Consider the following 11766-nt stretch of genomic DNA (forward strand, 5'->3'; position numbering starts at 1 on the left):
TTTTTGGGGTGCTATATAAAGCTAGAAATTATAAGCAAAACTAAACATTCACGCAGAACACAACATGTAGATTATTCCGATGATTAAATTGAATATCAATAATAATGGTTAAAAGGCAAGCACAGAAAGTCATGTAGATATATGAATATATGTATATGTAAGATGTGAAGGAGTAGAGGTTTGATTGTACCAGCCGTGCAAGCGCTTGTGGTGCATAGGTTGATGGTGTAATTTTACGGGCAAGAGTTCAACAATAAGCATTTTATGAAACTTTATTTTCTTCAACGGGGATCTCCTCTACACTTTACAAGTACCTCCATCTCAATCTGCAATCCACAAGAAATGAAACTTGATGAAAATCTAAATACATATCTGACAAAGAAGAACTTATCTCTCAAAATTATTACAAGGATAATAAAAAATTAGAAGCCATGCAACTTCAAAGACTTTTTTCAATTTGTGACTAAAGGAAACAAAGAAATTACTCTGAAACAATAATTTGTTTGGTTTGTGGTCGAGGTAAAGTGGTGGTAAATTGGAAAACACAATGGAGATCAATGGTCCTTGCTTTTGAAACATACACATAAATTTAATTGGATTTATTAAGCAATTTTCACTCTGCTAAGATGTAATGAAAGGTTGAAGTTACTAAATTTATACTAAATTAAACTTATATCAACTGAAAGAGTCCATAATTACCTTGGTCTTGGTGAAGAGATTGCTTTTCTTCTTCAAGAAAGTAGCATGATCAAAGCCTTCCAGCTTCAATTTTGTCTGTTCAAATAGAATGCCATGATTTACTATACATCCTAGGATTCGTTTGGAAATTGACTTTTTTTTTCCTAATTTTTTATGGAAAGATGTGCAAAAAAATTAGAGAGAGTGGATTATCTTTTTGGCTAATTTAGCCTGTTCCCAAACATATAGCCTTAATGTTCTAGTTTAGTTGCCGAGGAAAGAAAAAAAAAGAAGTGATGCTTAAATTTTTTAGATAAGCTTCACAATTGTGATCCAATAAAACAGAAGGACTCCACTGAAGTAAAGCTAATACAAGCGTAAATTCATAGAATTCTTTTTTTATACTTCATTTTTAGCATCTAACATAGGAAAAATGAAAAGAAAACCGTACAAAATTGAAATTTTTTAAAAATTAACCAGTGGATTGATGTTAATGGTACCTTGCGATTATCTTGCTGAAGTTGAGGTAGATATAGAGGCAAGAGAGCATCGTCGAAGCCATCTGAATCAGACAAGACGATGAAACGATAAGATCAATTTGAAATGAGAGCGACTTAAAATTAGTAGAAAGATCAAGCAGTGATCTTTGAGAGAAGTAGAACTTTGTTAAGTCTAAATTCGAATCGGTAATCGATGTAAAAAAACAAGAGTAAGAACACAAAACAAACCTTAGAAAAGTAATGAAGTCGTGTTCAGATCTAGAACCAAAACTACCAAAAACAGAAAACCAACCCTGCTTTTCAAAGAAAATTGAGAACTAATCATTATTTTCTTCATAGATCTATAGATACACATACATATGAGGTAGAGAGAGGGAGAGATGCACCATATCTACAAAATAATAATAATAATAATAATAATAATAATAATAATAATAATAATAATAATAATAATAATAATAAATAAAATAAAATTGAAGGAAATTATGAGTGTTGATTTTTGACCACACAACCAAATGGAGAACTCAGTTGGAGAGCATGAGCATATTAGATTAAGCCCAACAACCTGTAATAAGAAGATGAGAATTCTGCAGTGTTTCGTCCACCTGCGGGCACTCCGACGATCAAGTCAGTAAAACTTTATCTCTCACAGACAACAAATAGTACTTAAACTCACCAAAAAGAACTTACCTCAAACCCGTGAGGGTGCCTTGCTTTTATAACCAGCAGTGATCTCATCCTGTTAAAAGCCTCACTTCAGTAGAGTCAGACTCAATACTCATCATAGACTCTCAGTTAGATAGGGATAAACTTTCATAAGCCTTATCTTTATCCGGACTGAAATTTTCCCTTGTTCTAGGACTCTTGTCCCTTATCCGGATGCCTCGGGATTCCGATATTACCGTAGAACATCTCAGCAACACCGTGATCGTCTCGGCAACATGACTGCTCCACATGGCACCTTAGCCGACATCTTGGGCTACCTTGGCCACGTGGCATCACTCGCAAAATACTTCCTCACATAAATGATAAATCTGTTGTGAACGAAGCTTCAAATCTCAAATCGGCAAAAAAAATAAAAAAATATGAAGAAGATGAAGAATCAAACCCATAGACTTCATGATATCTGTGTGATTGTGTGTGAAAAATGATAGATCTACTTGATTGAAGCTTAACATCTCATATGTTCGATAGATCTCCATTAACGAGTAATGATAAATCGATTTTCATAATCCATTTTCTCACATCGAGCTTCAAATGAGAGACAAAGAGAGTGAGAACTACAAAATTAGGGCAAATGAGTGTTTGGTCCCGTGGATTGGAATAGTTTCAACAATAAAGATGGTGGCTTTTTAATTGTCCATTTTTTAAGAATCAAAACATTTGGTCTCTAAAACCTTAGTTATGATCAGATTAATTTGTCTCTAAATATTCCCAAAGAATTTCACCACAGACAATGAAGCATTTATGCAAGAATATCACAAGTTATGTTTTCATCTATAAAAGATTGTTTTTAGGCACCAAATTGAATTGGTCTCTAAAATTTAGTCAGTAAATAACTAATTTCTTGTAGTGCTTGAATCACCACTGGCATTGAAAAAGTCGCCAGTGGTGGCTAGCGGAGCCAACTGGTGTGGTGGTGATACAAACAAATAGACAAATTGGATGAATAAATAGGTGATACATGGACAAATAGGGGACCAGAGTCGGACAAATAAGTGTCCAAATAGGTGAATAGTGGACAAAAAGATAAATAAATAGAGGTAATATGGTCTTTTCAAATTATTTTCTCTATTTAGGAAAAAAAAAAAAAGATCTTGGGACTTGTGTCTCAAAAATTTCAAAATTAAACTTATGGGCCTAGTGTCCCATATAAATTATGTCTTTTAATTTAATATTAGTTATGCACAAAATCGTGTTGGTTATGAATTGAAATGTTTGATAGATCAATCAAGAGTGCCAGTTTCATTACAATTTAAAATTGTATCGGGTTATATATGAAAATTGCATCGAGGTAATAGAATTGGATTTCATTTGAATGAAAGGGTGAAACCTTTCATAGTATCTATTCATATGAAAATGTGTGAACCCAAGAATCATGACATTTCTAATGATCGCAAATACTTTTATAAATATCATTCTCATGGCATTTATAAGTGAAGCAAATGCTAGGATTCATACAGATGTCATAGTCAAGTATAAAAGAGAGTGCATAACACAAATTAGTTCGTTGTATACACAGAAAGTTGTGCAATTTCTGTGTGGGGTGATCGTTGTATCTTGAAGGCAATATGTCCATCAATCGCAAGCACCAGAGGCTAGGGTGAAATTATGTTTTAAAGACACAGTGTTCAAATACTGACCTCGGTCACAATCTATATTAAATTTACAGAATTTTCTGTATGAAATTTCTTGTGTTTTATTTTATTATTTATTTGCATTAAATTAATTTTTTCAAAAATATTTTCCTACAGTTATTACTTCAAATGTGGTCTTTGAAAGTTTATGTGCTAAAATGATAATAGAATACTTTTTTTTTTTTTGGTGAATAATGATAATAGAATACAAACATCACTACTAAAAAGCAGGGCTTTTGAGTCGGCAGCTTGCCGTCGCAAATAGCGGATTTGCCGACGCAAAAACATTTTGCGACGGCGTTTCGACGGCAACTCAAGGGACGAAAATGGTGGAGTCGCAAAAAGTTTTTGAGTCGGCAATCTGCCGACGCAAAAAGTTTTAATTTTTTGAGACGGTAGATTGCCGACTCAAAAAGTGGTTAAATGTTTTAAAAAATTTAACTCATAATTTTCTCACTGAGGCTCCCAAGGTTCAAACACACACCCATTTGGACAAGTTGACCTATGGTCAACGCACTACACCCACTTCACCACCACACCTCTTTCAGATATTAAACGAGATATATATTATTTATAGTATATACACTCAATATTAATATAAAAGTATATGTATAAATAAATATATTTATTAAATATAATCAAGTAAATAAATATATATCTTGGTTATAAAATTTTTTTTTTGCTACGGCATCAGTTGCCGACACAAAAAGGTTTAATTTTTTGCGTCGGCACAAATTTGCCGACGCAAAAGGTCTATGCCGACTCAAAAGGTCTAATTTTTTGCGTCGGCACAAATTTACCGACGCAAAAGGTCTATGCCGACTCAAAAGATCTATCTTTTGCGTCGGTAAATTCAACCGACTCAAATAATACTATCAAATATTAATTTTTTGTGTCGGCAAACGGTGCCGACACTAAAGGTTTGGTATTTGAGTCGGTAACTCTGTGCCGTCTCAAAAAGGCTACCTTTTGCGACGGTAAAATTTGCCGACTCAAAAAACCGACTCAAAAGACCCTTTCTTTAGTAGTGCATGCAGTGAAGATGATCAAAATCTGTAAATATAATATACCTTAAAAAAAAATGTGTATGTAACACAACCCTATTTTTTAAGCAGAAATTGAACGTTAGCGCAAGTTTTAAAAAAATAATAAAAAAAAAAATTACAAATCAGTAAAAAAAATTATCAATTTTAATAATTAAAGTTATAGATTTTTTTCATAAATTTATAAATATTTTGTTGAAATAGCGCTGGTTTGCAATTTTGCAATTTTTATTTATTTTTTTACTGTTGTAACCAATCAATCATATCAACTTTGGGTTAGTCCCTTTCTAATGTTACATTCACTCAGGCATGCTCACATTCATTGCAATAGGATAGGGATCAATCATATCAAATTTGGGTTAGTCCCTTTCTAATGTTACATTCACTCAGGCATGCTCAAATTCATTGCAATGGGATAGGGTAAGCCACATTAAATAGGCATGCATTAGGTAAGCTACTTGAGTAGCCGAATTTATAGTTGTTATATGCCTGCAAATGTACTAGAAGAAGCAAACAAGATTTGTATGTGGCATTATGAAAAAAGATCACAAAAAGGCAAATAAAATTTAAAAAAAAAAAAAAACTTTTTAAAAATTAAACCAAATAAAATGAGGAATAAGGGTGCTGTGAGAAAGTGCAAACAATTTCTAGAAAATTTTTTTTTTTTAAAAAATATAAAAAATAAAAATAAAATTAAAATTAAAATTAAAATTAAAAAAAAAAAATAAATAAATAAAAACAAACAAACAAACAATTATTTAACATATTGGTTCCTTATTGTAATCCGATGACGGTAAGGAGTTTCATTGGATAATGTTGGTCAATCTTTAACAATATCTATTATTTTCATATTTCAAGACTAAATTTAATTATTCAGTAATTGTGGTGATAAGAGGGTGAGAGTTCAACTCTTCATATACTAATCTAATAAATAACTATTAACTTTCGCCGATTAAAATGATTTATTATTCCATAGATTTGACATTGAGATTGAGATCGGAAATTAGATTGTCTTCCTCCTTGTCTTCCTCTGCGACTTCCTCCTCTATCACCTCTGTCTTCTCTAGAGAAATTGTTTCCCCCCTCGAAAAGAACCTTGATTCGCCATAGTAGGGGTGAGCAGCGGATATACCGATCTGCCAAAACCGACCGAACCGAACCGATCTGCCGCATTTTGGACGGATGCGTAATGACGAGCGGACGGTTACGGATTGATTTTCTCAAATCCGCCAATTTGGCAGACGGATGGCGGATTTGAGTTTCCTTTGGCCGCAACCGAACCGCCAAACCGCGAGCACCGTTAGTAATTTATAAGACTTTGTGTTTTCAATTTGTTTAAATATTTTGTTTGTGTTTTCAATTGAAAAAGAGTTTAAATATTCTATTAAAAAAAAAATTTCAACTTAAATATATTTTTTGAATTGAAAAAAATAAACGTATTATTTATCTATATATTTTTGTTTTTAAATCTATCTCTAAAAGTAATAAATAGAATATATTTTGTTTGTGTTTTCAATTGAAAAATAGTTTAAATATTCTATTGAAAAAAAGTTTTCAACTTAAATATATTTTTTGAATTGAAAAAAATAAACGTATTATTTATCTATATTTTTTTATTTTTAAATCTATCTCTAAAAGTAATAAATAGAAAATATGATATATGTTGGTTGGTTTTTGTTTTCAAAAACATATATAAATGTAACAATATAGAGACATACAATCTCTACTACTGCTCTGTTCATAATTTTGGTGGTTTGAATTGTTTTTATATTTTAAGAACCACATATTCTAATACTTTATGTGGATGAGGCTTGCTGTGATTGCAATATATGGATGAGGCATGCAGTGATTGTAATATTCTAAAGTTTCAAACTTTCTTTCTTTGGATGAGGCATGCAGTAATTGTAATACTTTTTTAAGTCATTGACTGTAATACTTTCTTCTTCTTTTTTTTTTTTTTTTTTTTTTTTGAGGAAGTGCATAAGTTGAACTATGTTGAAAATTTATAAAATTTCAAACCGCCAAACCGATTCGCATCCATCCGCCAAACTGCCAAACCGCTCAATCCACATCTGTCGGATTTGGCGGACGGATGCGGATTGATTTTCTCCAATCTGCCAATCTAACGAACGGATGGCAGATTGGAAATTCCGTGGCCGCAACCGATCCGTGCCCACCCCTACTCCATAGATCGAGAATGAAATGACTGATTATTGTTCTCCGTAGATCGAGAATGAAATGATTGATTATTGAAAGAATTAGAATGTGAAGCACCTCTGGTAATGGCATAGGCAAAAGGCAGATCTGAAGCATGAGACTGCTTTATAATAGATTCAACTTGAATAAGTTCAGAACATAATAAAAAACAAAGAGATTCTATGGAGATTGACTCAGATGGGGCTCTTATAGTGGTGTTGAAGGCATCAACTAGGAAAGAGACTAACCAATTAGACCTATCTTAATTGGCAACCATGCCTTACTTAGGGTTTAGTTCTAAGGAGGTCATGGGTTCAATTCCCTTTAGGTGGTTGAATTAAGGGAGTGCAAGTACTTAGATGTTTTGTCGAGGGTGGCGAGATTTTTTTCCATAGGTGCTAATCTAACAACTAACAACTAACATTTGCCGATCCAAAAAAAAAAAAAAAAAAAAAACCTGGGAAAGAGACTAAGGCTAACTGATCTGCAACCATTTTTGCTTGATTCAAGTACTCTCTTCCATGGTCAAACATTTCTTAACCAGATGATTGAGTTTGTTAATGTGAGAATTTAACATATTTAAGAGAGAAATATTTTCTACCAATATTAATTGAAGGTTTCTCATAACAAATATGTGTATGTTATTTAGTTTTTGCATTTTATTATTTTTGTGAATATTACGATTTTGGATTACGAAAATTATTGTATGTATAACACTATAAAATATATTTATATGTGATATAAGAGCTCTTGTTCAAAAATTATCATGATTTTCCATCAAATATTATTAATTGCCAAATATTTTTTAGAATTCAATTACGTCTTTAATTACGAGGCAATTACTTATGAATTCTACATAGATAATAATGTTCATACCTTCTCTGTTATGGATCTCGGCCGAAATATGCATGTTTTGATTTTTAATATTTTGTTATAATTTGGCATCATATTTGTATATATGGTTAAGATAATATCCAATTAGCCTTTTATTATGATCCAACCAAATTTTGTTGTTTACTTGATGTATACAAATGCTACCATCTACTTATGTTTATGAGTTTTGATCAGTGTGAAAAAAATAATAATAGTAATTATTATTACGTTAATGGCCATTATGGTAAGGTTCATATATTTTACATGAACTTCAACATGATCTAATGTTTATGAATAAATTTATAATGTTTATTTAATAAATCAATATGATTAACTTGATGCTATTTTTATGACGGACGGTATATTATGTTGATTATGATGATGAATATTTATGAATAAATTAGTATTTATTTAATAATATATATGCAAAGTTTTTATTTTGATTTGAAATTTAAATTATGATACGATTGGTAATTGCCAAAGTGACCCAATCAGAATGATACATAGATATCAAATCAAATAATTAAAATTTAACACTCTTCCCAAGTATTAAAAACAATAATTTTGCAAATCAAAATTATTTAATTACAAATATATTAGGTTGGTTCAAAGGTGCACCACTTCTAAGTAATTATTGAATTGGAATATGATAATTGATGGGTATTCATAATTGAGATTGGAATGAGTACCTAAAAGTAATAGATCTACTTATTTTATCAACTAGTCTTATTGGTAAAAGGGAATCACAATAATTATTAATAGTATGCCATTAGATTATCCCAAAGGTGGATCATGGTAATACTATTTATAATTGTTTAAATATGTGTTTATTTTGACTAATTATCAATTATGGATAACTCTAGACACTAATGTAGTGAGTATGAATTATTAAGTAGAGTTTTTATTCGCTACATTTGTATGTTTTATTTATTTCGATTCTGAGTTAAATAGATTTATCAAATTGGATATAATAAATTCAATTCCATCTCGATGTTCTAGATTTTGACTTAGTGTTACTATTGGATAAATTTGCTACTATTATTGAATCAAATAGTGTCAAAGAAAAAAAAAATCATAAAGTATGAAAGGATCGAACAAATGAAAATTTTGTATTTTTATGCAAATGATTATAGTGAACATTAAGTTTGAGTTATCGCAAATTGATAATATTAAATAATGTGAAAGAACTTTTTCGAACTAGTAATAAGTTATTTGCTAAAACACTTGTGGTTAAAGTTTATTGTCATAAAGTTCGATGGTATATATAAGATATACAAGCATGCCATTGAATTGTCTAACTTGACTATTCAATTAAATAATTTAAAGATATACATGAAAGAGTTTGTTCTTGCACAATTTATTTTGGATTCATTGTCTCACTACAAGAATTTAAACATTTGCCGACCACTTTTGCTGACTAAAAAAATTTTGGTCTCAAAAAAATTACATTTGCCGACCAAAATATAATTTCGTAACTAAAAATTGATACTATTACCGACTAAAAATATTTTGTTGCAAATAAGTGATTTTTTATGACCAAATTAAAATTTTTGTCGCCAAAAATATAGGCGGGAGCAGTATGATCTTTTAGCGACTAATATCATTTGGTCACAGCTACCAAAACGACGTCGTTTTGGTATCTAAATGCACATTCAGACATTAGCCGACCAACATGTTTGTAGGGGATAACTTTACTAATTCAAACACTTCTATAAAAATACATATGCACCTCTTTCACACCACAGTCGAATTCGATCACACATCAGTCGCGCCAATCCCCTCACCTTACCATCAAGCTTGCCGTTCGTCGTCCTCACCTCTCCACCGTCTGCGCCGCCGTCCATCTTCGCCATTTCTGATTCATCTAGGTATTTTTTTCAACTTATAATAGTCTCACTCTATTTATATCTATGTGTCTCATTTTTTTCTCTTTAATTTCTCTTACTCCTCTTTCTCATACTCGTCTTGTTCTACAATGTCTAATCCACCAAGGCCCTCACCATCGCGATTTTTCAGAGCATCTTCAACTCTCCCTAAAAACAATTTCAGGTATAAATCCTCCGTATCACTCTCACTCACTTAGTCTCTGCCTATGTCTCCCTTTCGCTATCAATGTTTGTGTTGATGTTTGCTAATGGGATATGTCGATAAGAGGATTTCAATCTGTTGTTTGTGAAGTCCCCCAATCTGTGATGTTCCCTTGTAGTGTTTTATTTCTTCTCTTTCTTTAAGTATCCCTTTTTATATTGGGAAATATACTTAATGAGAATCAAATTTTTTTTAAAGCTTTTGTAAGTTATTTGTGAAATAGAAGCATCTTTGGGGAAAATTTTGAAAAAAATTTCTTCGTTGGTTGACAACAGTCAACACACAACACAAATTTTGCTTCGTAGTAAACTTTTGTTGCCAATAGTCAACACACAACACGGATTTTGCCAACTTTTATCGCTAATTTCTTGGTAGTCCGAGGCAATAAGGGTTTCGATAGAAAATCTTCCATCTGAGAGGGGACATTGGCTAGGCAAAGTTTTTAATTTACTTTTCGCTCCTCGGTAAGACTGGTATGTTTAGCTAAAATATCCTAAAAGTGATTCTTCCTATTGGTTTTTGAATCCTATCTCCTAGTCCACGGAGATATTGAGAAATCTAGATATGTGACCATCTACTCGCCTCATTACTCCTGTTCTGTGAATATCTACTTACGTTACTACCATCAGTCGACGCCATTTGCCTATTTTTGGCCACTCAATACCAAGGCTTCAACTTTGAAATGCCTCCCTGACATTATATAACCTGCCTTAGTAGTACTATTTTACATGTTCCCACACTGTTGAATGAAGTTAAGCGAAAAGTTATATACCAACTACATATTGCCAAGGCATTTGCTAGAGCACACCTTGCCTTAAAGGTTTTGTTGCCCTTGGTTCTTGACTACACTACTCATTTGAAGAATTGGCTATCCACCAACTCAAGGCTCAAGGCTGAGCTTGAGTCAAATAGACATTGTATAGTTAAAAGCTTAAGAAACAGTCTTGCTCTGGTTGGTTAAGAAGATAGGCTAAAAATGGATAAATCAAAGGATCTTGTGACTAGGGCTGGAAGAATGGTTGTTTGATCATAATGGTTCTTTTCCTCTATGTTGTCTGTAACTGGTTGGCACATTTTTGAGAATTCTCAGTATAAATGAGATTCTATGGCCTTTAAGATTAATTGATCTTTCAAACCAACTCACATGGACAAGGTCAGATCAATAAGAAATGAATGAGAATTTAAGTGTTAATTTGATTTCTTTAGGCTTCATTTGTTGGATACTCTCTCTTGTAAGGTCAGCCCTCAGTTTTTTATGTCTACCACTTTTTGATTCTTGATTGGTCAATGTGACCATCTTTTGTACTTTGAAGTATGTGTCTGCATTTATGTTTTATTTTACTTTCTCCTTGTTAATGAAAAAAGTCTATTAACTGTGAATCATGAATTCAAAGTTTATTTTACTAGCTTCGCTACAACAAATTTGGAATTTAAAGATGAAACAAATTTATCTCAAAATATATATATTTCGTCACTCAAACTAATTACGACGAAAATTTTTTGTCACTTGTTTTGTTGCCAAAGCGTCGTCGCTAAAGGGTCTTAGAGACGAAAAAACAAATTCGTCATTGAAAATGATAAATTTGTGATGAATTTTTTTGTCTCCAATACACTCTGTTGGGAACATACTTGTAAGTAATTAGCGACAAAATATTTTGTCATTAAAGAAAGAAATTAGAGACAAAAGTATTTTGTCATAAATATAAGAAATAGAGATGAAATAATTTTGTCACGTTTAATATAAACGAGGACGGAAATTTTTTGTCAAAAGAAACTACCAATAGAAACAAAAACAAATTCATCATTAAAAATGATAAATTTGTGATGAATTTTTTTGTCTCTAATACACTCTGTTGGAAACATACTTGCAAGTAATTAGTGACAAAATAGTTTATCATTAAAGAATAAAATTAGAGATGAAAGTATTTTGTCATAAATATAAGAAATAGAGACGAAATAATTTTGTCACGTTTAATATAAACGAAGACGAAAATTTTGTCAAAGAAGCTACCAATAGAGACAGAAACAAAT

This window comes from Camellia sinensis, chromosome 1 (genome assembly GCF_055761805.1).
Source record: "Camellia sinensis isolate YWXY chromosome 1, ASM5576180v1, whole genome shotgun sequence".
Lineage (NCBI taxonomy): Eukaryota > Viridiplantae > Streptophyta > Magnoliopsida > Ericales > Theaceae > Camellia > Camellia sinensis.